The following is a 26,369-nucleotide window of genomic DNA, read 5'->3' as shown; positions in this document are numbered from 1 at the left end:
AACTTTTTTCCATGTCCCGAAAAGAAATTGGAGGTGGCGATCCATACCAGAGGGACCAGATGGACATCCACTAAGTAAGTACACTATACAAGTTATGTTACATCGGAGATATTATTTCTGATATATGCCTATATTGAGCAAATTACGTTTGATTTTAGTTCACATCGCCTGCCTGTATATGTGAACCAGATGTGAACGGTAATGTGTTTATTTTTAATAATGCCTGTACACTTACAAAGTTCTCAATGCTTCAGTTTACATGTAGAGACCCTCATTATGCTACTGTCTAAGTGTGGTGCTATTTTGAGCCTTGTTAGTGGTATAGAAATAGTGATTTATTTTTAATGTACATGTGCCCCGAAGGCTAGCGTTAAACGCTAATTAGCGGTTTGCAATAAAACTGGTCACATTCGACTAGCATGAAAATAGATCCCAGTGAACGGTCGAACTCAGTACACATGTGTTATTAACCCCTAGGTTCATTTTTGCACCGAAATTGTCCTTTAAGAGCAGTGCACGCGCGTTCACGCTACGAGCATATTCGGGAAACAGTCGGAAAAACCAAACGAGCGGTCGTAAGATGAATCGTAGAAAACCCTCTTAAGAGTGTGTCTCCGTCGTTATCGGGAAACTAGGCCCAGGGCGGTTATCAACATAAACCTTGTAACTGGAATTGATGGGTAATAGGTATTTCTAAGAATTACCTTGCCTACTTTTATGGAAAGTACAAAATTCTACCTTGAGTCATTACTAGCCTAAAGTGCGCACAATGGTAAGTAATAGTGCAGGTTTTGTTGGTATTTGTTCTGTAGTTTCTCTGTATCTTCATTATAGTAATTACCCAATATACACTGCTTAGTGGACTATAAAGAGAAGGGCTTTGTTGTTTCTATGGGTTACTGTTACCATGATACTGTATGTGAAAGGGGGCATAACTATGTAATGCTGTTATTTGTATACTATATCAATATGAATATTTATGAGTTTAATATGTCTTTTTCCATATGGACAGTCTTTTGGTGTTTTTGCCTATTGCCTTGCCTTGCCTATTACAGATCGGACTATCATCTAAATTGGTTCATTTTAATTCTGTGTGGAACAGCTCATTTCATTTGATCACTTTATGGGGGACATTGTAATTTCATGGCGCAATCAATAAATTCAGGTTTCCCCTCCCCATAAAGTGTGATTAGTAGCCTAGAACAGAAGCAGTATCACTCTAGGGGCTGATTGAATAGGAAAGCTTCGGTTAAATAAAGGAAAAACCTTCCTCTAAGCTTTAATCTTTTCAAGGGTGAAATAAGGATCTTGTGCAATACTGTGAATCTGTGAATGAATTATAGGCAACACACTGGCTTCTCATAGGATCACAATATGTTAATTTCTGGTGCATGTCTGAACGGAAGCAAATAAAAGAAGTCGTGAAAAATAGATTGCAGAGAGGAGACACAGAAAATGTATAGGGGAGTGAATGGGCCTAGAGCAAAGAAAAGGTTTTGCCTGGACTCTTGATGGAGTGTGTGTGTGTGTGTGTGTGGTGGTGGTGGTGGTGGGGGGGGGGGTTACTGTGTCCTTGATCAAATGTCTCTGTCGCATCAGCATGATCTGAAGGACTCTACATCAGAAACACAAACACTCACACACTGGAAAAGGAAAAGCTCTGTCTTTTTCACACCTGAATCCTTATGAATGTGTGGATATCAACAACATTCACATGCTGATACATACTCTCACTCACACATACAATGCTCTCTCTCTCCCTCTCTCTCTCTCACACACACACACACACTCACACACACACCTCACTGCCCAAAGCCTGCGTAAAAACCTAATCCAGGAAAACAGTCCCTCAGGCCCAAGGGGCCTCTGTGGACCATTCGGCAAGGTCATCAGCTCCTCCGCTCCACTCCACACCCCGCAGCCAGCACACCCCTCCCGAGGTCTGGGCAACGAGCGCCAGAGCTCCGCTTGAGATGCAGCATACCAGCTCACACTGAGCACTAGATTAGCTAACTCTACAACAGGGGAGGCAATTCCCTTTTTTATATCTCCCCTTTGAAGGTCTTCACCAACACACACACACACACACACACACACACTTCAACAGCAGGTGAGATTAGCAGAGGAGAGGAGGACACCCAGTGTAGCCTCTATCGTCAGATCTCAGCCAGACGTGTCCCATATCCCCCTTAGCCAGAGGTCTCAGAGTTCATTCCTACACAATGCGTACGACTGTTCGAGGAAACATTGGGTGACAGAAGACATTTGGAACAAATACCACAAACATTTGCCGAGTCCTGAGGTACAGACTAATCCAAGTGTTTGCATACTCGCTTGGCCTTTGGTATGTTCAATATGAGCATCTTGAGCAAATGCATGCAGAGCACATGGAGGATGGGAAAGCAAGCCTCTGGCCACTGAATATATTCCATTGCATATCAGACACACATACATATACATATTCCACACGTTTCATTTGTGGTAGTCAACACTAACAACTGTCTGTTAGAGCGATGCTTAAGTTGTTCCCTGCAGCTTGTTTTGATATCTTAATAATAATTCTTACTTTATGAACACACACATAAACTGAAAATATTTGTATTTATATTGTGCATGCATATGCATACGCATACTTATGGTAAATGTTGATGTAGGTGACCATACATCACAGATAATTGCAAATCTGGCACTAAAACTCATTTGCAGTATATCTTTGGCCCCCTGACATTTGATTGCTGAGGGAGATAATTGCTATTAATTGTCGTCAATTGCCAGGATAATTGCGAGCAGAATGGCCATGTCCTCCTGATGACATTTTGCTCATGCATGGACAGCGGATCCTGTATTTAGACTGCAGCTTCAGCCGATCAATGAGTCTAATGTGTTTTTTCAGTTCCTTACTGCCAAGGGACCATGGACAATAATGATCACTTACTGCTCGTGTCTACATTATCACAAACACAAAAGAGAGAGATAGACAGGCACAGAGACAGAGAGAGGCAGAGAGAGATACAGGCAGACAGAGAGAGAGAGAGAGAGGCAGAGGGAAAGAGAAAGATATGGTGTGTACAGAGAGAGACTGAGAAACAGAAAGAAGCCACAATACAAAGAGAAGGATATGACTAAGTTGTCTTAGTTACTCCTGAGACACAAGGAGTGGGGAGTGGAGACTTGTGTATTTACAGAGTCATTCATTATTCCCTATAGCTTGTAAATTCAGAATTATGAAACACAGGTCCCCCCTTTGGTAGTGAAACTTGAGGAAGCGGATTATTTTGCTTATTAAACACTAAGCCTCTTAAAAGACTGTCAGCTCAGGATTTGCTCTCCATGAAGCCACTTTATAAATGCAAATTCGGAGACGCGGTAATCAAGGCCTCGGTGGAGGAAGAGGTTTAATGATGTGAGACAAAGCGCTGCTCTGCTTCCATAGCCGGCCCCGGCTGGCCACATCCCGGGTGCCTTAATCGGGCTTCTCACAGCATGACACCGCTGGGACAGCCACAATGGAGGCAAAAGGGTTATTATGGGTGAAGGGCCTTGTCTATGTTTTTGGGAGAGCACATCACATTGAAATGAAGTTTAATTGGTTGCCATTATTCCGACTGTATGTGGGGGAATGCAGTCTGGAATGGACGCAGAGTTAACTTATTTATTTAATGAAACATTTAATGTGCTTCTTGAGACAACATTGCAGTGAAGCATGAACGTTTAGGCAATACATTAATAGAGGGGAAAAATGACTTGAGGGACGGAAAGTGACTCATCAATAATTGCAGAAGTAAGATTTTTTTTCAATCAAAAGTCTGGTTCAGGTTTGACATGGCAAGGCTGAGAGCACAAATAAAATGTATTACAGATGAGGTCTCGCACTATCTTACTTCATCTCAGATGTGCCATCAAACTCTATTCAATATTAAGTATTGCTGTCACTGCCAAACCCTCAAGAAAAATGGACAGCTCGGTTCAGGGAAACAGGAACATATATCAAAATCTCAACAGTTCCTGGGTGACAACCTGGCTGGACTTAATACAGCAATATATATTCACCCAAGGCACAATGATAAGGATGGACAGCAAGCAAATGATGCTTGAATTAATCGAATGAATGGCATTAGAAAAAGTCCAATTTATCAAGTCTGAAAAACCTTAAAGGAAATCCCCCATAATCCTCCCCATCCTTCATGTGGCCCCACCCTGGCAACCTGGGTTCGCGTTTCAAGTAACACTAATATTTTAGGAGGCAAGTGGTGATTGATTGTTCCCGGAGGGCAGACCTGCTACCAAAGCAAAGGCAGAAGGCAGAGTCTCACAGATCTTTCCCAAGATTGCACATCAGTGCACAAACTCACTTGCAAGTTAAGCATGTAAATTTCTAAAATGAAAACATTGGTGCCAGAATTTCACATCATGATGAGAAATGTCAAAACAACAACTTTGTTTGAGGAGCCATTGAAAAGAATCCTTGCATTACACTGTCACAAGACAGCTATATGTCTGTCCCTTGATCGCTGGTGATCAAAAATGACAGCCACTTGGTTAAGGAATGGGAAAATAGTGTATGAAGTCAATTCGACATCTTGATAAATAGTAGAACTGCTGTCAGAGCAACTGAAATTGAATAAAGGAATCGAATATACAGGCCTATTGTTTTTAATCTTCTTCACAAAAAAGATTTTGGAATGGAATGTGTCCTCATTTTTCGCTTCAGTATGAAATGTTATGAAACGTTAGTATTCCTTTGTGTCATAGTTACAGTCAGCAGTTACATGTGGCAAACAATCAGATTATAGCACCAGTCTGATTATTATGGTATGGAATATTCCAGTTTACATGCTAAGAAAACTAGAAAAATCTTCATTCAGGAATTATGATATTCTCAAACTGAAATCGGAGTATTGGTTACATGACAAATTGAAATCCAATACTCCAGGTTATTATTACTTCCTACTTGATAAAATAGGCGTTTATCTTACTGCACAATTGGCATTACTTTTTTAATCAAACTAAATAAATCACCTACGCAAGATTTTCTCATTATAGAATCATTGACTACACAGCAACAAGTGCTTTGTGCAGTAAAACGAAATGTTAACCAAGTTTTGTTTTCCAATTTGTCACATTTTCTGTGTGTCACATTACATCATGTTTCATCAAGTGACCTAACATGATTCCCCCTTCATATGAAGTTTGCATGACATTAATGTGTTTCATTGTGCTTATAGCTACAAATATAATGCACTGTTGCAATATTCTTGCTGGAAAGGTAGCAGAATAATGTCATTAAAGTTAAATTACAGCTTTATGTAGCGTAATGTCCACATAGCCTTTACAGCCTTTACTTTAGTTTTGCCTTATATAAAATCAGACCCCCCTATCGCTGAAAATGTGTCGATCCAGGGCAGGCAGTAGCAGACCGCCTTGTATCGGCAAGTCTGGGTAGCCTGCTTATGTTTGCTGGAAAGAGAGGGAGAGTGCATATTTACCCAGAGTAAGTGACAGACAGGCTGAACTTAAAGGTAAAACGATTACAACCCTAGAAGGGAGGGAACAGAGGAGTGCATTCTAACATATAATTAGTGACTATAAACCCCAATTAAGCTTAGCTGTGGTTTATAACATCAGCCATGCCGTATCTACCTGTTACAGATGTCATGCTTTAGCAGGTGATACCCTTATAATTTTAAGCTCTAACTGGTGGTGTTTCTTTTGTTGCAGATTCTCCAGCCATATTAGCACCTCGACCATAGAGAATTATACCAAAGTATATGCATCATGACAGAAAGTGACACAAGACACAAATAGCTGATCATGTGGGAAAGCATTTATCATATGAATTTATCATTTATCATTTTCCCCATTCCCCATCCCTGATGCATCACAATCTAAAACAGTAACTTTACCTCTTCACACAATCTACCTTACAGAAAATTACTTCCAGGGAAAGTGTAATATTTTTCAAACAGTGGTCAAGGAAACCTGGAAATCCTGTATGTGTTTGAGCATTCTTTTAAGTGAGACCCCCCAGTGCTCTACTACAAGGCCCCCTGTTCATATAATAGCCTAATGTGTGCCCTGGTGTCTGCTGCTTACATCTAAGTGAAATGTAAGGTACAATACTGGTTCTGAAAGGGAAAACCAAAGTGTGCAATGGGCTTGTTGCTCTAACTGTTGCAGATTGTGGCTGAGGAGTCTGAAATCATCTGACTGAGAGCATAGACAGTCAGCTGGGAGCTCAACTCTACGAAAGAAGCAAGAAAAGAGTGTTTATCTTTTCATGCATGGCAGCTTTGATAATCCTTTGTGATTCATCTGTTTTTAGTCTTCAAAGAGCCAGTGCCGTCTCTGTGGACAGCCTGCTCTCAGAGTCACACATCAAACAATTCAAAAAAGAAATTCTCTCATTAATTTACTCCAGTTAATTAATGACCTGCCTTGCTTTGGGATATATTTGACAAGAAATGGAGATTGAAAAAACATGATGAAGATTTGATCAACTCTGAAATCTGCATCTGTAAATTCTTTATTGGCTGCATCTGGTGTCAAATATTGTATGTGAAAGATCCTCCAACTCTTTGTTGTTGTACTGACATGAAAGTTAATTTTTGGATGTGGATGGAGGACATCAGAGTGCTTTGATCTTTACACGCAGATTTAGCACACAATAGAAAAGGTAGAAGCTACATGTGTCTTTGCATCTTACTGTAAATATGTTTTTTTTTCTTTTGCGGAGAAAGCCGATGCTGTTTCATTATTTGTTGAACTTGACCTGATCATCAAGAACAGGTACATAGAATGTAAGGTAATGAGATATGATGTTACACTATATTTTGAATTTAAACAGGCAATTGTTTGAAGGACTTTTGGGAGAAGGGGTCATTTTCTTATCAGGAAGTACAAATGTATGTCATGATACATGATATGTCAGGATATAGAGGGTTTACAAGGAGAGTCACCATGCAGTGAGTACTCTTTTATGCCTTACAATTGTGTCTAGAAAGCAGTGTTTGGTTCCGCTGTTCAAAACACTGTCCAGTGTTAATGACGTCATGCTATAACTTGATGGTTAAAAATTAGACCTACCAGAGCATCTATAAAGCTATCATAGTAATTATTGAAAATGCACAACCAACGTATAATGAATGTAAGAAAATGTTTCTTTCTTCCAATATTTTCTTAATTACTCCTGGACTGGATGTTTTGGACACAGTTGTGTCTAACCACCATCACAATCTCCATTAGACCCCTGCACTCAAGATGAATGAATGTAAATTTAAAACATTATGATAAGTGAAATACTCAGTTGGAAGGTGTTCAGGTATGCATATAGAGGGTCAATCTTGTCAAACTAATGCAATTAAAACATGGACAACCACAGATATATTCATGAATGACACTTTTGACTTGTCGTTTCAACCATCAAACTTTTTTGCGATCGTTTGAACTACCCTTTCTGGAAACAGAAATCCATGAACAGCAGTTCTAACTACTACTACTGCGATGAAAGTTAGCCAACAGCTGTTTCTAATCTCATACATGGTTAGCATGTAAATTAGATGAGCCAGCTATGTTGTAATACCACTTTGTGCCACATCTGGCGCTATATCAAATGCAATGCAAGTCAATAGGCTATGTGCACGAAAGGCTCTCTGTGTGCTCGTTTGTTTCCGGTGGAGCCAGGTGTGTTGTTAATGTAATTACTGCTGTTGTTAATGTAATTACTGTAGTGTCTATATGGACCCAGCTGGGTGTTATACTAGGGATTCAGCATGTTACGATAAAGAAGGATTTAGCATGTGTTATTATAATTGTTATTATTGGGCAAACAAGATATTCAGTGTCGGACTGAAGATGTAAGGAGCAGAATATAATAGAAGATGTTGTTATAAACTGAAGTGTAGAGGTGTACGCACATCTATATTGATTCTACAGGTGCTGGATACTAGGAATACTACTGTAAGTAAAACAAAAGAAAAGACTGTGTCTAAAGCTCCCAGTTTAATGGTGGGTGATAGGCCTACACAACGTTTTGAACACTCAGGTCTTCGTCAGGTGATAAGAGGCTGTTATAACACAGTTAATGCTCCACTGGAAATAGATGAGCATATAGGAGCAGCCTTTCGTGCACCTAGTCTATTGAAGAGTACAGTGTACCAAGGGACACATTTTAGTTTAACTCAAGCCTGTTGTAAATCACATTCCTGCCACAATAAAAATATCTCTGTTGTCTACTGCCATGCCATATTTCATTTACAATTAATTGAATTTGTGTAAAAATATGCAAAGAGACAGTGTCTTTGTTAAAGTTAGTAGGCATGAAAAGGTGAGATGCAAATTGTTGATTAATCTGATGTTTTGGCATATAGAACAAAATTAACGTTAGGCAATTTGAGATCTCTGACTGTCCAGGCAATGAGTTGGCCCCACAGAGAGATAAAGGATGCACAATATTTAGGACATTATCATCACCTGCTGACTAGTTAATTATGTGTCAGGTCTTTCAAATGAACTCATTCATCTTGACCAGCAGGACACAAGGCAAGAGCAGTGTGCCAATTAAGTCCTCTTTGGATTCACTTTGGGGCTTTGAAAGTTATCTTTCAAGTTTGGTACAGAATGCAATGCAGTTTGTGAGCCTGGTCTGCACTGATGGTAGGTTAAACTTGGCAACAGTTTCTTGATTTCAGTGGTGGATGGGATCATGCAGCTGGTCTAGTCACAGATTCAGTACTGTTATTCAGTACTACACTGGAAAACACCAAAGGCCAAAATATCCCTTGAATTATTTTCACTGTAATTGTTCTGCCTGAAATGATAAATACCTTTGGTAGGAGTAGCAGTATACAAGGATACAAGGATACAAGGATACAAGGAAGTTTATTGTCACATGCATATAGTTACTGGAAGTAAGAAATGCAGTGAAATTATGTCTGGTGTCAGCCTATTTGTGCAAAGTGTGTGTGTGGGGGGGGTAAAAAGTGCAGTAGAAGAGGGGTTTCTACTGCACTTTTATATAAGTATATATAAGAACCCTTAATTTGTAAACAGTCTTAATCTGTTATGATTATAAACTAGGGTTAACTGTAATTGTGTGGTGGCTTTAATTAGCTGTAATCTGGCTGGTAGTGTGCTCCTTGATTACATGATTCCATGCTCAGATCTATGTAAGATTAATCCTAACAGTGAAACATGACACTTTTCCCTGTTGAGACATTTATGATATTAAGTTTGTTAGTAAATATCATATCGTATTTGTACCTTCACTTGAATTCCTATGATATATTCTTGTCTTGGAGTGGTTTTATATTTTCCTAAATCAGTTAATCATCTTGTCATCCCCACCCACATTCATGCCAGATTCTTACATGGATATGTGTAGGCGTGCATGCAATACGCATGTGGCCTGACAAAACAATAGAAAATATGACACACTGCATGCATCTCACAGAAGTCCCCCCTTAAAATGCCTTGCCAGTCAATCTTTGTGATGCAAACCACACAACCAGTTCAACCAGTTCAAAGAGAAGAACAATGTATGGTGAACTATGTCTTCTCTATAACAATCATGCTTATTTCCAGACAGTGGTGCATGAAATGGACTATATTGGCCACTAGCATATGACTGCATGGCAAGAAGAACCAAAGCTGTACTGTAGATGGCAGAGCTGTAGATGATATAGTCAAGTCAAGTCACTTTTATTTATATAGCACAATCTATATAGCAGGTGGAATATCTATATGAGAAAACATACTAATCTGATATGTCAAAGGAAATGGAGAGCGTGTTTTACACGTTATTTTAATCAAATGGAAAAAGGTAAAGAGGATAACTTGAATGTGGAGAGCATTCACTTCTTAGGTAGGGGGAGAAATGCAAGTCATGTCTGGACAAACTGTTACTAGAGCAACCAAAACAAACTAAACACTTCTGATTAGACCAACCTGCATAAAGTAAGTCCTCTCACCTAGCAACGGACTGCTTTTGTTTAATCAGACAAAAACATCATCTGGACACAAACAAAAACCTGCCACACAGGACGACTTGTTACCTGTTAGAAATACCTTTCAAAAACCTATGAAAATGTTGCCTAATGGGATTTATGCAAATCCAATGAAAGGCAGTCAAAATAACGAGCAACCACATTTGTTTGATCCTTATTTGTTTACCCTGACAATCGCTCACAAATCACCTAAATCAGGGCAACGTTTCATTCCCAGCATGTAACTCCTGCTGGAATTAACATAGTTGCTATTCTCCTAGCTCTTCCATATTTCTGCTTGAACAAACTCGTCACCCCCAAGGTATATTGTTATTCATTCAGAGTAGGGTTGTTCCTTTCCTGCATACACATTGTAGGTGGCATCATTTCCTTGCATTATTCTTGTATTCTTCTGCAGTCTTATGCCACAGGGCAGCAGGTGGATCATGACACCAATTCATAATGTGGAATAGGAAAATAAATCCCATCTGCAGGTGCATACTTCAGGACGGAAATTTTACGTGTGACGTCCACACATTACACTGAAAGAGTAACTCATAGACACACACACACACACACACATACTTTGGGACCTATTTTTTTGTAGTGGGGGCTATTTAAGTGTTAAGTGTTCCTGTCGGCCTGCTGAAAGTGAGCCTTGTACCCCAGAGTTTTTCTTGCTCAGGATGCTGCCCCGATCATAAATAAATGACTGTGGGAGCACTTTAGATCTCCCTGCAGTGCTAACTGCCCTGTCAGGGAGGGCACACAGTCAGTGCACAGCTGAAAGGAGTACAACATGAGGCTCAGATTTAGCAGTCCTAGTGTGCTCCCACTACTTCATGTATATTTCATGAAATGCTCATAAATCCTGTTAGCTATGTTTAATTTCAAAGTAATAAACTAAATCCATTTATGACAGGGGGCATCAGGGGACAGAAGTGCAATTCAGTTTTAATGGAGACTGTTTAACATTAAGTACCAACAGGACAGGTGTATTGGGTGTGTTTATCACACACATACCATTCTGATAAATATTCCTATTTAGGACCATAGAATTACTGTATAGTACATGGGTGAATAAAGTATTTATAGAAAGCATCTCATAGCATTTATGAAATAATGTTGTTTAATTTACCCTTTTGATCGAGTTTATCTGAGCCTGAGTGTGCTAAACTGCTACCTTTTGTCATGGCCTTTCATGTTCATCTTAGTGAGATACCTCTCCTCAAACTGGACGTGGTCTGGGCAGACGGCCATGTTTGGGATTGTCTTATTATGACCAGAATGAAGCACAGCTGATCATTGTTTTCAACCTTCACCTTCTCTAGTTCTCAATTACTTCTCATAGAACGACAGCAAGTTGTGAAACACTAAACAATCCAAACCTGTTCAGTGTTTCAGTACTTGTATCACACCTGACTTATTTAACTGTGAACTTGGATTCCCATTCGCTTAGGTTGTTGTTTTGGATGGAAGCATCTGCCAAGTCAGTAAATATAAAAGTTATTTTAGGGCAACCACAAACTTCTGACTCAGAGCTGTGAATAAATAAACTGAAGAGGGCTCATGATTATTTTTTAAATACTAGCTTAGATCTCTGCCTGTTATCCAGTGTACAACAGCACATGACTGACACTTTGACATAATTTTCATGTAATAGCCTTTTATTGACAAAGAGGTAAACAGCCTCCTCTCTGTCAACATAACATATTAATATTGCACTTTTATAACAGTCATTTAGCATACTGTTTCATGTAAGTAATCATGAAACATCCAATAATCCTAAGAGAGCTATCACTATTACCTACTATTTGTAATGGTTACAAAATTCATGGAAATTTGATGCCACATATTTTTTCCCCCTATCAAATGGGTGTTGTGGAGTATAGTTTTCCGATAGATTTGTGCAAGAGTGGAATACAGTTCTTCTACTAAATATGGCAGGCAAAGCTTATTATCAGGGTTATGTTACCCACATACACATGCAGAGAGATACGCATGATAATGATGATGGGAAAACATTCTGATCTGAAAGGCAAGCAAGCTTTGAGCAGTGCTCTCCATCAGCTCTGTGTAGAGACCTTTAAAGCACAATGTCTAATGTTCCACTGATTCTAGTTCCCAGTCCTTATTACATTGTACGTATTAGTAATAAACAAAGCTAGTATAGTAGTATAGTAATGCTTAGTATCAAATGAGTACTTTTCAAGTAAGCACCTGCAGTATTACATGCTACTAAGTGTATTAAATAACATGAATAGAATGCAGGGCTTGAAAACGAAATTATTTTTCAAACGTACCGTTCCGAACGGTTCAGGTAGGCCTATGTTTAACGTTTTCGTTCTTGCATGCGTTCCGCCACCAACATATCGGTCCTGAACCGGTTCGGAACGCAAAATATCGTTCGTTCTTAAAGTTCCGACAGTGTTTGGCGGGCCTATTAAGTCTTTTTTTGTGGACTTTACCTTAGAATAGACGTAGGCTACTCCCCTTGATTTAGCCTATACCGTAGCTATGCCCAAAAATAATAAATCACAGGCGCCATCCAAAAACATTCAGATGGGCTATCCATCCCATAGCCTACAGACTTACTGTAGGCCTAACCTATGCCTATAAATAATTTCTTATCAAAAATATTTCTGGATACGTGCTAAACTCCTCACCTGGTTGTACCTTACCTGCCTAAGTTTTATCCATATGGAGATCTTCAAAGGCTTGCGCTATAATTCCAACCCTGTTTATAAACGAACCTGTCTGTTGCTGACAATGCCTATCTCAAATTTCCTGTTTAACTCTTATACATAGAATAGGCTATAATTACGCAAACATTTCAAATCCCGACTTTAAAACGACAAGGCGTGGACAGGCAAAATAGGCTACAAACAATTTCCAAATCAGTTTCAGTAGCCTACGCTACGAGCTGGCCTAAGATCCGAAGTGGCAGACGGATAGGTTACATACAACAGCAAGACAAAATATACACATTTGGACCAAAGGTCCATTTATTCGTTTTTTTTTTTTTTCAAACCGCAGAAATCAGATTTCAGATTTAATTTCAGAATAACGTTTCTGTTCCGGAACAGTTGAAGACCATTTTGTTTTCGTTTCCGTTTCCGCTCCTTGTAAAATTCCGTAAAATTCTGTTCGTTTTCGTTTTTCGTTTTCGTTCCTTGAACCGGTTCGGAGCCCTGATAGAATGTAAGAAGTACATTGCACTCATTAATTAACGTTTAAGTACATAGTACCAAAGTACACCCAGTGTAACGAGTGGCTCATAATGAATAAGAAAAATATTTGAACTCATGTATTAAAGATGCTGACAGTTATTCTAATCGAATACCATTTCAATTCAAATTCATCTAATAACTCTTTCTCTGGCCAATCAAGATGTTGCTTCAGGAGCATGGGAGAAAATAATGTATTTGATTGGCTGTTGAGCTCAAATGTCAGCAACCTGTTGCTAGAGACACAGACTGCACTATACCTTTAATATATTATTGATACCAGCGCCTCTGTGCCTATGGGTTGGACACAGGAAAAGTTCCTTTTCATGCTGGAGTCATATGCGCCTTTAAAGATGAACTGTGCCTCTTGGGTCACTGGTAGCCTTCTGTGTAGTATGTGAGAGCCTCATCTTGGGCCCCAGTCTTATTTAGCCCACTTCCGCTGGGGATTCCCCCCCCCCCTCTTCTCTTTTCTTTTCCTCTCCCCTTCCACTACTGTAATGCCTTCCCTCGAATGGCATGTGGAATATGGGCCGAGTTCACAATGAGATCACTGAGGTCACATGTCCAACTCAGCAACCCCCCTCCAAAAAAAAATGGAACATAAAGGGGGTAAAAAGAACAAATATGTGGGGTGGACTCTCAAGGGAGCTCACAATTAGCATGGCTGAGCCCCTGAGCTGCGCTACAGAGCGAGTGGGGCTTGTGGTATGTTCCTGACATGCAGCCTGTTCGTCAGCTGCCAGTTTAAACATATAATGGTCGGAACAGCACATCCAGATGTGTGTGTGTGTGTGTGTGTGTGTGTGTGTGTGTGTGTGAGCAATATGGAAGCTGGAAGCAGACTGAGTATTTAAGGAAGTTCCCAAGACTTCTTGAACCCTCGGCTGAGTGCTTGCACCACTATCACTCCTGTTTACGTCCTGGATTGTTTTTGATAATGATACCCAGACCAGAGCGTAATCAGGAAATAATCACAGTAATTCCCTGCATGTTTGTTTTCTAAAGAAACACAACAATGTCTCAGAGTCAGAGGTGACACGCTGGAGCCTACTATCCTCCAGATTTATTGGTCCTGTTTTATCCTACATTTATATTAAAAATACATTCAGCACAACAGACTTACAGTGAGATAGAAACACAGGATCTGTTAGATTTACTTGGCATTTTAAAAGATTGGGGTGCTCTGTCAGTGAATTTTTTGCTCCCCCTGAAGACATTTTTATCTCTGTGATATTTTTTATATGTTCACGGAACTCAGCTTCAAATAAGACCACCATTTCTACCACAGATCTAAACTCCACAGGGATTTCTTCCAATTCCATTGTATACTGGGCTATTGGATACTATCCCCCCCCCCCCCCACACACACACACCCTACCTCACCCTGAGAGACCTAAACATATTGTGAGAAGGGAGGTGGAAAGGCCTTACACTTGTATTTAAGATGCCATTCCCTGCGCTGACAGGGCCTATCACTTTAAAGGGGCCTATCTTCTTGGCATCCAGCTGCCGCGTTCTGTCTCTGCAGAAGAGGGGTTGGTGTGAGCTCCGTGACAAATGGCATTTTATATACCTTTATGTCACGCCTGTGTGCCCCCAGGGAGATTCTCTTTAATATCTCTGCAGGGGGGGAAATTGCAGGGGCACATACACACACCCACACAAACATTTACACCAACGACATATAGAATTTTGCAGCCCAAATATTATTGTTCATCACCATTTTTATTGAGTTTTATTAATTTCAATGCTATCTCAAGCAATATCGCAAGTTTCGTAACAGCACTGTTTTTATAGCCTTTCAGAATTGAGCTGCTTGAAATATATATCAAAAGGGCAGCGTGATATAACTAGTTATAACTAAGAACTGGACTTCTCAGTGGTATTATCTCTGGAGCACAGCACCACCAGAGTGGATGGAAGGCTCTATGAACAGGGACAGCATCTGACATCTGGTCAGAAAGCAGCTTCATCATCCAAATCCAAATGAATAAAAATCATAAAAAATAAAAATTCTCCCAGCTTAGAGAATCATGTTTTTATTTATATTAGAAATGTATGCAAATGTGAGAGGGTCATAAATAACTTGTTAGGATCCGTAGAGACAGTGCATTTGAAAGTGGGGTAAATTAAGCAAATAAATCGCAAGTATTATGGTAGAGCAAGCACATGCAAATAATTGTGTTTCAGCCAGACATTATAGCAGAGAAAAGCGCTTACAGATGGTTGATCAGTTTAACTGATGTGTTTCATATGCGATGGAGTTTCAAATCTGTTTGCCAATAGAAGGGGAATTAGACAGTGGTTTTAGTATACAAGCATTAGGACACTAACACATTGGTTGATATCTGATATGACATGGAATCATTTCCAATAATTGTCCTAAATGTCTGGATTAACATCCATACAACTTCTTATACACAATCACAGGATAATAATAACTGAGTCCTGGAAAGACACGCTCATTGTTTATTTTGAAAGAGAATATTCACCGACAAAATTACAGAATGTTTAAATATCAGAGAAGCCATAATAGGTTTTCTTTTGATGTTCTGTAACATGGGACTGAGGCCGGACATCTATCAAGAGAACATAAAGAAACGTAATTGTTTACCTTATTATTTATGGCTTGGCCGGATCTACAAGCTTTCCAACTACAACACATGTTCTTCGGTGGCCTGTCTTTTCTACTCTTTTACTATTTATTGACTGGCTTTTGCAGAACTTTACATGAAGACTCCAGCAGTGTTTTCCTCATGAGGGGTCAAAAGTCAGAGTCGGGATGGATTAAACAGGTCCGGTGTAGGGATACACTCTACACCAGGCTGAAACGGCTGGCATGAAATCAGACCACAACTCTTATGCAATGACAGACCTAAACCTATGTTGGTGACTTCACGGAGAGCTATTACAATCCCAGTGTGGTAACTGAAATACACTTGAAATGAATATTCTGGTCTATAAAAGGATGATATGCATGATCAGATATCCATCTGTATTGTCACTGATTTATGATGCATGGAACTAAATATATTTAGGCCATTTTTGCTGGGGAGTTTTACACCAGGTGTTCTTACTGTAATGGCCTGAGGGGTTGAGGACAGAGTGTAAAAGATACAATGGATAAAGATGAATGTATCTTTGTATGTATGTATGTATGTATGTATGTGTGTGCGTGTGTGTGTGTGTGTGTGTGTTTATCTATCTATCTATCTATCCATCTATCTATCTATCTATCTATCTATCTAACTTCGGGGCTCTGGGAGGCCAATTTCTTGGTGAGGTCAGCCCAACAACCCCCATAGAACATACATCTGGGTTGAGAAGATGAAGGAGAAACAAACTGTCATAGTAAGTCACTTTTTTTTAAGAGCCATTTACTCAATAGAAAATGGTCTCTTGAAAACGTCTCCAAAACACAACCAATACAAAAAGGCATCAGTGGCACACCTGATACAATGAACTCCATGGAGAAGCACACAGCTGTGCACTGAGAAAAGGGAAGCTTGCAAGCATCATAGTTTTGGCAACGCACAGCATGCAGTTCTGGGTCATATTCAGAATTGTCTTCTGGCCAAACCAGAGTCAGGTTCTGAGGACGCGGCGGATCACTGTGGTATTTCATTTAAAATGACTTAAGGGGTCAGGACCCTCCTAGTCTGCGGATCTGCAAGGTTAGGGTCTATTTTATGAGTTTACTTGAGGTTAGCTAATCTGGCTACAATCGGCTGCATTGCACAGGACCTCAGGTAACATTGCAGCCGTTTCGGTAAACAGCAGGCCATTACAGATCGAGAGAACAGAAATAAAGTGTTTGTTGTTGTTTTTGTTGTTGTGGCCTATTCCAACTTTAATCCCCAGTTTAAATGTATTGCTGTTAACCACAGCACACCTGGGTCATGTTTGAGTCCTTATCTTCAGGAGAGAGTCTACTGCCTACACGCTTAAGCCAAATAAATGTCTTTGCTAAACATGAAGGTGTTACTGAAGTCAATGAGGGTTAAGCTGCCGTGTGCTGTCGGTATATTGGTGCCTTCACTGCAGCCTCCCTCTGGCTGTATCGAGTGTCTGCAGCCCAGGATGTGGTAGAACAATTAATCCTCAGATTGATTCACTTCCTGTTGAGCTGCCTGTCAAAGCCGAGGTGTACAGTAATTCAACCTGTCCTTGTGAATCTCGGGCCACTGTTTTCAACCTGAGAGCAATGAGGCTGTTTTTGCATGTTTTATTTTTGTTCCATAGTAACGTCACTGGGGGATAGGCATTGGTGAGGAAAACTATCAAATGTAATTTACATTCCCAGAGAATACACAACGCTTCTCATCACTGGCTTCGTTTGAGCTCAGAGAATGACCACAGACGACTGAAAATAATTTTTTTTTCTTCCTCCTCCTCAATGAGGCTTCCTGCTGGGCTGGTTGGCAGAGGTTCAAAACGGTCTCAGTTTCACTGAATGAGCAGGGTAAGCCCATAAAATCTAATCTCTTTAAGGCACAGAACAGTGAGCCAAAAGTGTGCAGTTCATTGTAATTGCAAGCGCTTCAGCCTGGGGAATGTCAAATGCTGTGTCCTGAGTGACTCTCCGATCACCTCTCTATCAATAAGACTCTATCGTGGCTGCTGCTCACAAAGGTGACTACCGCTGGGACACGGTCAAAACAAACATGCTCCACAAACGAGGACTACAAACAAGTCAATCCATTCATCCTGACATACAAGCACCACAATCAAATCAACCCATCCATCCCTGAATATCAGTTCCAGAGTAAAATCAATCCATTCACCCCTACCTGAAATTACGTTAGCATGTCAAAGGCCAATAACGGTTCTGTTTAAAAAATCAATCTACATTTGTCATACTTGCTGGGACAAAAACACTAGAATATTTAATCCTGTATTTTCACTCCTTTGGATTTTCTTACAAAAAAAATAAAAATAAAACCGTTCACAGTTAATTCCATCAACTTCACATGCCAAACGGCATTCTGGAATGTTATTCAGTGCAAGAATTGTAACCAGGGAAACAATCCTCTTCAAAGGGGACACATTTTTCACACGTCCTTCAGAAGCCATTCATCCTTGGTCACATGGGCCCAGAGGACAGCCACGCCTGCTCTTTGATCTCCCGAGGTCCATCGCTTTTGATAAGGCTTGCCAAGACAATGCCACCATGACACCTACACAGCAGTTACCAATAGCTCAATCTTTTGTTGATAATCACATTTGAAAACATAAATGGCATAAAATATGTCTGAGCTCCCAAAGTTGGTTTATCATTCATGAAGAGGCGTAGATTGTGGTCTATTTTCATCCCTTGGAATCAATTATCGCTTGTGATGGCAGAGGAAACTTCAATAACTGTGCATCTCCTCTACACAGTCTATTTAACTAATAATGCATTTCTAAAAGCCCTGACATTTGAGACAATCAGAGTCCTACGAACATTGTGATTTATTCACTAGCAAACATAATACTCCCAGTGATTGGTACAGCACCTCTGGGTCCAAGAGGAAATAGAAACCTGATTACTCTGGCCCCCACCGAGGTGGGTTTTGGAATAATGATAGGACATCAGTTTAATGCATCTTAAGATATCTCAATTCTGCACACAGTACACACTGTGATATTGATTCTCTGCCAACAGGCCACTGTACTCCTGCAGACTCCCCCCAGCACCCCCCCCCCCCCCACCTCCATCCTTTTCCAAGGGTAAAAAACAGGCACATCAAATTAAAATAGGGGCGCTTAGGGCCAAATGATCTGCATGCATCATTCTGAGCTGCCATTATAACACTCCCTTTAAAACAACCAGGACATTTGTTTTCAAATTGTGTGAAGGCAACATTAGAATGCAAAATATCATCTCAGCAGACAGAGAGTTAATGCATGGCACAGACTAGATTATAATGGAATGTCCAGAAGCAAAATGAGTCATATTTATTCCTTAATTTCTCTTCTTCATACATTGGTATTCATGTGGGTATAAAAGAAAAAATCACCAAGAATATTAAATAGTTGCAGGTAAGGCTTTATCCTTTTACAGATTGTTGTCTGTGAATTCTGCAGACTATATATTTGGTGTTCTGTTTGTGCCATTTATAGGGGCAATATCAATATGGGGTGAATGACACTATCATCAGACTTAGCCGAAAGGGGGAGAGGGGAAAAAGCAAGTGGCAAATCTCTTTGGTATTGTTACAGCCTGCTCAGGACTGCAGGTATTGATCGCTGTTTGCCGGAGACGAGACAGTGTTGCTCTAAGCTCTTTGACGTGTGAAATGCCGTATGGATTTTCTTTCTTCTTCCCTCTGATCTGCTGGCCGCTTGCAGCACTTGCAGATGAGACAGTGTTACCAGAGTGGAAGCTCTTGCTCAGATCCCCTTCTGTCCAGAGGAGAAGAAAATGTATACAGCATGCACCTATACCTCCACACCTGCCCGAGGGAAGGGGAAGGCTATAGATCAACAAGGAAGACACTAAACAATACTTTCAGGGGTGCCAGAGAGGTTTTCATAACCCACTGAATGCTACTGATATTCTTCTGCTCTTTTCCAGAACAGCAGTAACATGGGATGCATAACTAAAAGTAATGTTTACTTTCCAGAACACCTTTGCTATCTGCTCCAATGTCTGTTATCATCTACTCCTATATGGGTGAAACATGATCAATACCAATAATCAGTTTGTTCCCTCCATATTGAGTGTCTGGCTGATCAATTGATACCAACTCATGTATTATGCATTATGTTGATGTCAGTGTGTGTGTGTGTGTGTACATTTGTTTGTGTGTGTTTTAATGACCTTTTAACACACAAATTGGTGCGATTTCCCTTTACATCTCTTCTTTCTCTTTCAGAGGTAGATATATTGAATGACGTGAATATCATTTGTTCCTTCTTGAGAGAAAGCAAAAAAAATCAGATGCAATGAAATGCATTTTGTGATGAATACGTCAGAACAACTCCGCCCGTGGAAAACAAACATGCTTAAGGGCGCCTCAGTGACAGAATGAGTAGGTCCCTCCATACGCAGGCGGGCCTCTCTCTCTCTCTCTTTCTCTCTCTCTCCCTCTCTCACGTGCGGTCTCTGGTGATGTTGACTAATTAAACAGAAAAGTGGAACCTAGCAGAGCTCAAGATAACTGCTTTCACAGTAACTGCGTCCCCGAAACAAGACATGCATAGGAGTCAGGGATGTTACTGTAGGTGTATAGGTGTGTATATGTGTGTGTAGGTGTGTATTTGTGTGTGTGTGTGTGTGTGTGTGTGTGTGACGTGGGGGCTCGTTCTTCCTGTGGCACTACTTGCTTATGCCCCTGCAATGGAGTGTGTGCAATTTGCGGTAATTTCCTGCCACTGTTTGTACAGTGCTTGAGGCTGTGTTTGGACGGCCATGTTGGAAAAGCAATACCTGTTCCCAGTGGGGGATCGCAGGGCGCCCACACAGGCTCCCCTCGTCAGGCCAAGCATTATGGTAGCCAGACTTTAAGGCCTCAAGTCTCCATGCCAGCTGAATGCTTGTTGGTCTTTCGAATTCCAGCGGTTGCCTAAATTGATTAAAGGATTGCCACAGGGCTAATAAGGGGGCAAGCTGGCATGGAAATTAAATGGCACTATCGCTCTCTGCCATGCAAGCCATAATCTATTTATAATGTAAAATGCTTCAAATAATATAATTCAGGCCATGATTTGCATTGCAAATTTTTATTTTTTTTCCAGAATGTTTCTCTGGAGCTAGCGTGACAATTTAAACGTCCATTGCCTTTGTTCAGTTTGTGAAAATGGAGCACAAAACAGAGTGAGAGAAAGAAAAAAAAGTCTCTGTGTGTGACCTACATGTTGAGAAGTTTCCTCTCTGAAAAATAGACCATGAATAGATGGGGTTGGACAAGCAGCGCAGCTATCACAAAGGGCTTCGGCTAATCAATAATGAGCTTATGACATTGATGGACTGCCGGAATCTCAGGAGAAACTGGAGACAAAAGTGTGCAACGCTCAGAGAGCAGTCCCTGTCCTGTTCCAAGGTCACTCAGTGGCTGTACAATCACTGGAAATAAATGGTTGTGATAATGTTCCAGTTTTTTTTTTGTTCACTGTATATTGTCATCAACCTTGACCTACAAGGCCATATTTTTCCCCACTGTGACATTTTTCCTAAGACCTTTCATGTCTACTTTGTTCATTAAAGCAATTAGGATGACAGCGCAGTGCATCTCTTGAATAATGTGTGCTATGTACTTCCAGAGCATCACAATGCTGTCACAGGGGCTATAAGAAAGTCATAATACGGTACGTACTACTGACTTTAATGTTTTCCTCTGCACTGCACCACCATTCAGTATCATTAGCTGTGTGAGTCTCTGTCTCCCTTCCAGACAGAGTCTTGTCCAGGCCCCTGTGGTTTCGCCTCCACCACATTACCAAACAAATATATTGCATTGGTTTGACACTTGACCCTCTATGAAAACAAAACAAGCAGAGAAAGGCAAAGTTTAACTCACTGTGGGGCTGTAGCGCAGAAATTTATTTCCTTTTGTTGGCCATAAAAATAAATTGGCTTCCTATCTCCTGTTATATGGAGTATTGCCGAATGAGGAAGTATTCTCCAGTGCCTACTCTCATCAGTGCATGCCAGGTGGTATGGCGTTAAACTTCACCACACAGGACTGAATGGCTGATAATGGAACCCCAGTTAAGTGTCTGAAAGCAAATCAGCCGTATCTAAGATTCTGTCTCCATTAAGTGCCGGAAAGCAAAACAGCAGTATCTAAGATTGTATCGCAGTCAAGTGTCTGAAAGCAAAGCAGCAATATAATATTATATCCCAGGTGTCAGGGGTTAGGTGTCGGAAAGCACATTAATATGCAGATCTAAACTGCTTAACCAAATGAGACTTGAATTAAATACCTCCTGGATTGTTTGTTCAAAACTAAACTGATAGGTCAAGACAGCTTGTTTCCTTGCATGTTTAAAAGCTGATGCCTATAAAGTTCTTAGAACAATATGTTTGTGCATTTTGGGTTACATCTTACAGTCTGTGTGTGTGTGTGTGTGTGTATTGGGGAGGCTTGTCTGCATGTGCACATGTGCATTTGAGGGGGATAAAGTTCACGTTTCATCAACTCTGTCAAACAGTTCAACTCTAATGCTTGTCAAATTTTACTTTGAACTATCAAAACAAAGATTGACTGAAGTCTCTTCCCAGCTTTGTAGCAGCACACAATCATGTCTATCTGTTGGTATTTATGTAGTTGTTCTGATTGTAGCTCACTTTAAAGTCATTCTGAATAAAATCAGCTGTCAAGGGAATATCTGAAAGACATTCTAAAGACATCCCAGCAACAGTGTACTCACTGAAGATCATAAAGACAGAGAATATAGTTTAGCATGGTTTGCAAAAAGAAAAACTTTCTCCAGTGATAAATTGCATTGAATTCATTGTTGCCTGCACACACTAAACAACACAAGAAATGGCCAGTTACAAGGTCAGACAATTGGAGGGTGCCATTAACTTAATTGTTACTGTGAGTTGTGTCTGGTTGAAGCATTAAACAAACATTCGTATTCAGGGATGTTTTCATAAAGCTGCTCTTAAATTGCTAACATATGTTCCCAATAAGTGAGGCCAGACATGATAGATTATTCTGCCCAGCCTCTTAGCATAGTTCTCATTGTATAGGGAAGGGCAACTCTGAGAGGCCTCATCGTAACCCAACTAGCCATCCATCCATTATCCACAGTGTGCTGGTGTCCTCAGCGCTAGTGACTCAGGGGGCGAGAGGAAGAATGAAATATGAAAGAAAGCAAGAGAGAGACAGGGACAAAGAATGAGGGAGAGGGAGAAAGACAGAAAAAGAAAGGAGGAAGAGAGAGAGAGAGAGAGAGAGAGAGAGAGAGAGAGAGAGAGAGAGAGAGAGAGAGAGAGGCATTCCAGCTTGCAGGTTGCATTATTTCGCTTCGGGACTGAACTGATATAAAATATTACTCAAATCTTAAAACAAAGAGGACACCTACTTCAGTCTGACATGCACATTATTTCTGTTTTCATCCCCACTCTCTCTCTCTCTCTCAGTCTATACTGAGGGAGCGAGAGCCGTACAGACTTGAAACAATGAGAAATGGCAAAATGCTGCAGGCTCTTCACTCTCAGTGCAAACAATGTGCACTTTGCTGGACAGGTTTGTAGCACTAAGAGAAATAGGGTGGCTACGCCAAGCCTTAACTGCTGCATACAGCAATGTAAACTGCATTTGGGAAGGATTTGGCATGTGTTTGAGGCGATAAGCGTTCTCTCCCTGAGCTGACATTCAGCAGGGGGTGTTGCTGTAGTCGAAGGTTCAGCTGCTTCTAACCCTCAGTGGTTAGTGGTGTTTGTATGTGTGTGTGTGTGTGTGTGTTATTCTGTGTGTGTGTGTGTGTGTGTGTATGCATGTGTATTAGAGAGAGAGAAAGAGAGAAAAAGCTTGTGTGTGTGTGTTTGTTGGTGACACAGGGTAGGGGGTTTGGCAGGGAGCTGAGCACATAAGGCGACACTCGGAGCCTTGCTCTGTAGTGTCAGCCACACTCGAGCTGGTCATGAATCCTCACCACAGATATTAATCAGAACGCCCTCTGCTCTGCCACACATCCACATACACACACAAGAGAGACAGACAGATCCCTCGAAAATCTCCACACCACACTTTTTATTAAAGCAATATTTCACACAGACACACACACACACACACACACGTCTGGAGGTGCACCATGCATGAAAACCTCCAAAAGACTATTATAGAGGGGGTGAGAGAAAGTGAGGGGGAGAAACCTTGGACAGACTTTGGAAAAACACCCTCAGTCACAGCTCTAAATAAGAACAGTGGAAATCAGAGAGGAGTGTCTCGCCAGCAAGGAGTCGCAAATGCAACACACATGTTACACAAGCCCCGGTAGAGCGCTGATTCTGCCAGGCCTGCAGACAGCAGGAATTTTGCAGAGGCCTAAACGACGGCATGGGTGACAACACACATTATCCTCAGTACAGCTTGTTTGTTTGATCGTACGCCTTGGCCATGCAGGTCTGGCATTCTGGTAGAATGCCACAAACCTAATATCACCACTTTATATGTGTTGCATTGTCCTCGACAGTCAGACAATGTGTGTAGTTTATGTCAGTAATGCATCTGAAAAGTAATGCAAAGCCTCATAAAAGGCAAAAGGTGGGACACATATTCTGCATCACCCCTGATTATCAGGGGGAAGATGTAACTTGTAACAGAGTCCACCCTATTCAACTCTATCTTGCTATCTTTAAGTTTAGCCTAGTAGTATCACTTCTGACGCCATGAGATGACTGTATTTAACAGAATGAATCTCAAGTGCAGATCGACTCATGTGCAGTACAATCGCTGGCACACTGATTATGATTTATAATTATATCAATATGAAATCTTGCCAATTGTATTGTGATAGACTAAGAATGTGGAGGACATGCTCACTTTTGTCTGCCATTGTTCAAGCCATCTAACTGACTGCCATTGTTCAAGCCATCTATGGAGAGATTTGAGTGATTTAGAGCTGTCTCTGGGCTCCTTGTCATATTGGACAGCGGAAGAGCCATGAGGTTATTACAGTCGAGTCTCCCCCTTTGAACTTTGGGCATTGTAGAGGAGCCGTTTCCTTGGAGACATGCCCTACTCCCACTTATTGCCTCCACTTTAATCTTCACCGTAGCCATATACCTCACAAGATGATCCACAGCCCGTGTGTGGCTCTACAAAAAAATGGATTCATTTCCCTTCGGTTGAGCTGCTTGCGAATCCTGCTTTCCAATTTGTTGAGCTTTTCAGAGAGTGCTCCAGCCCGACTATACACAATACACTTGGCCACGTTATTGTGTGTGTGTGTGAGTGTGCATGTGTCTGAGATTGAGCAACTGCATAAAATAATGATTTGGGTGAAAAAAGGAGAACGGAATCTGAGCCCATCTTTCACTGTTGCACAGGGAGGTAAATCCTTCGCCAGTGGATAATTAAAGTGACATAAATCACACTAGACGCGGTGACGCAATTAACCACAAACACATTTTGTTTACCATGACTGTTCTTCTGCGGAGGCATATGTGTGGGCCATGAAGGACGTGGAAGAACTGTGGCTCACGGAACTCACGGCGTCCAAAATTCACGTGAGAACTGAGGGACGTCACCTTTGTTAGGCTACCTTTGCGGTCTTTCAATTTCCCAGTAGACAAAGCAGTCCTAGATTTCTACTTGAAAATCTCCTGCACTGCAGTAATGAAAAACAATGGCTCCCTACTTTCCAAGTGCAGTTCTCTTGGCATACATGGTGGCAACATCTATTATCGATTCCAGCATCTCCTTTGTCTGTTGCTTAACTGCATTTGACAAGACAGTTGTGGTTCATCAGTTTCCCCGATATGGACATGAGAGCAAACGCTGTGGTAGTGGAATCTCTCTTCGCAACATTGTCATCACAAACCACCACAAATACGAAAGGACACAAAAGAAGACGAGGGGAGACTGAGAAATACCTATGATGCAATACATGGTTCTCCCAAACATGGGTTGAAGGATATTTATGTCTTTAAGCTTTGTCTTGTCTTCATCTAAAAAGGCTTTGCCTGTAGATCCAGCGACACAACACCCCCGCCAAGCCTTGAATGCGGGCGCCCTGCTCATCTGTGTCTGGTGGACACTGTGTCTGGTCTCTGGGACTGGCGATGAGTTATGGAAGAATAAATCCCTCTCTCTCTGGCGCAGAGTCGGGGCAGCTTCATTGGAGGGCCGTCCCAGAAGACCGCGCCCCGGGCCAACATGTGTGCATTCCTCGCAGGGTTGAAATCCCTGTGGCATGTGGTTTCAGGACCTCGTCCAGAACTCCACCCTCCCGCCGGAGCCGATTCGACTTGACAGTTTTCCCCCGGTTGAACCGCTGCTTCTCTTCTCCAGGAGTGAACATGATAAAACCCACATGATTAGAAAAAAAGGAGGAGAACAAATGGTGAGGGGGGGAAAAAATGCCAAAATGGTAGAAAAACACCAACGAGCACACTGTAAGATATGCTCCAGTGATAACATTCCATTTTTCAACTAAAGACCAGACAGAGCTGGGGTTGACAGATGGAGAGTGTCTGTGTTGACAGACATCTGAGAGGTGGGCA

General features: G+C 41.1%; 1 long non-coding RNA gene across 1 annotated transcript; it reads left to right on the top strand.

Moving 5' to 3' along the window:
* LOC121724704 lies at positions 1-22,607 on the top strand. The gene is made up of 3 exons (XR_006035269.1): positions 1-78; positions 15,733-15,746; positions 22,597-22,607. It is a non-coding gene; the product is annotated as an uncharacterized LOC121724704 (long non-coding RNA).
* The last annotated feature ends 3,762 nt before the right edge of the window (positions 22,608-26,369 follow it).

The sequence above is a fragment of the Alosa sapidissima genome, chromosome 11 (genome assembly GCF_018492685.1).
Source record: "Alosa sapidissima isolate fAloSap1 chromosome 11, fAloSap1.pri, whole genome shotgun sequence".
Lineage (NCBI taxonomy): Eukaryota > Metazoa > Chordata > Actinopteri > Clupeiformes > Clupeidae > Alosa > Alosa sapidissima.
Note: the sequence above shows the minus strand (reverse complement) of the source record. Positions and strands in the feature narration are given on the sequence as shown.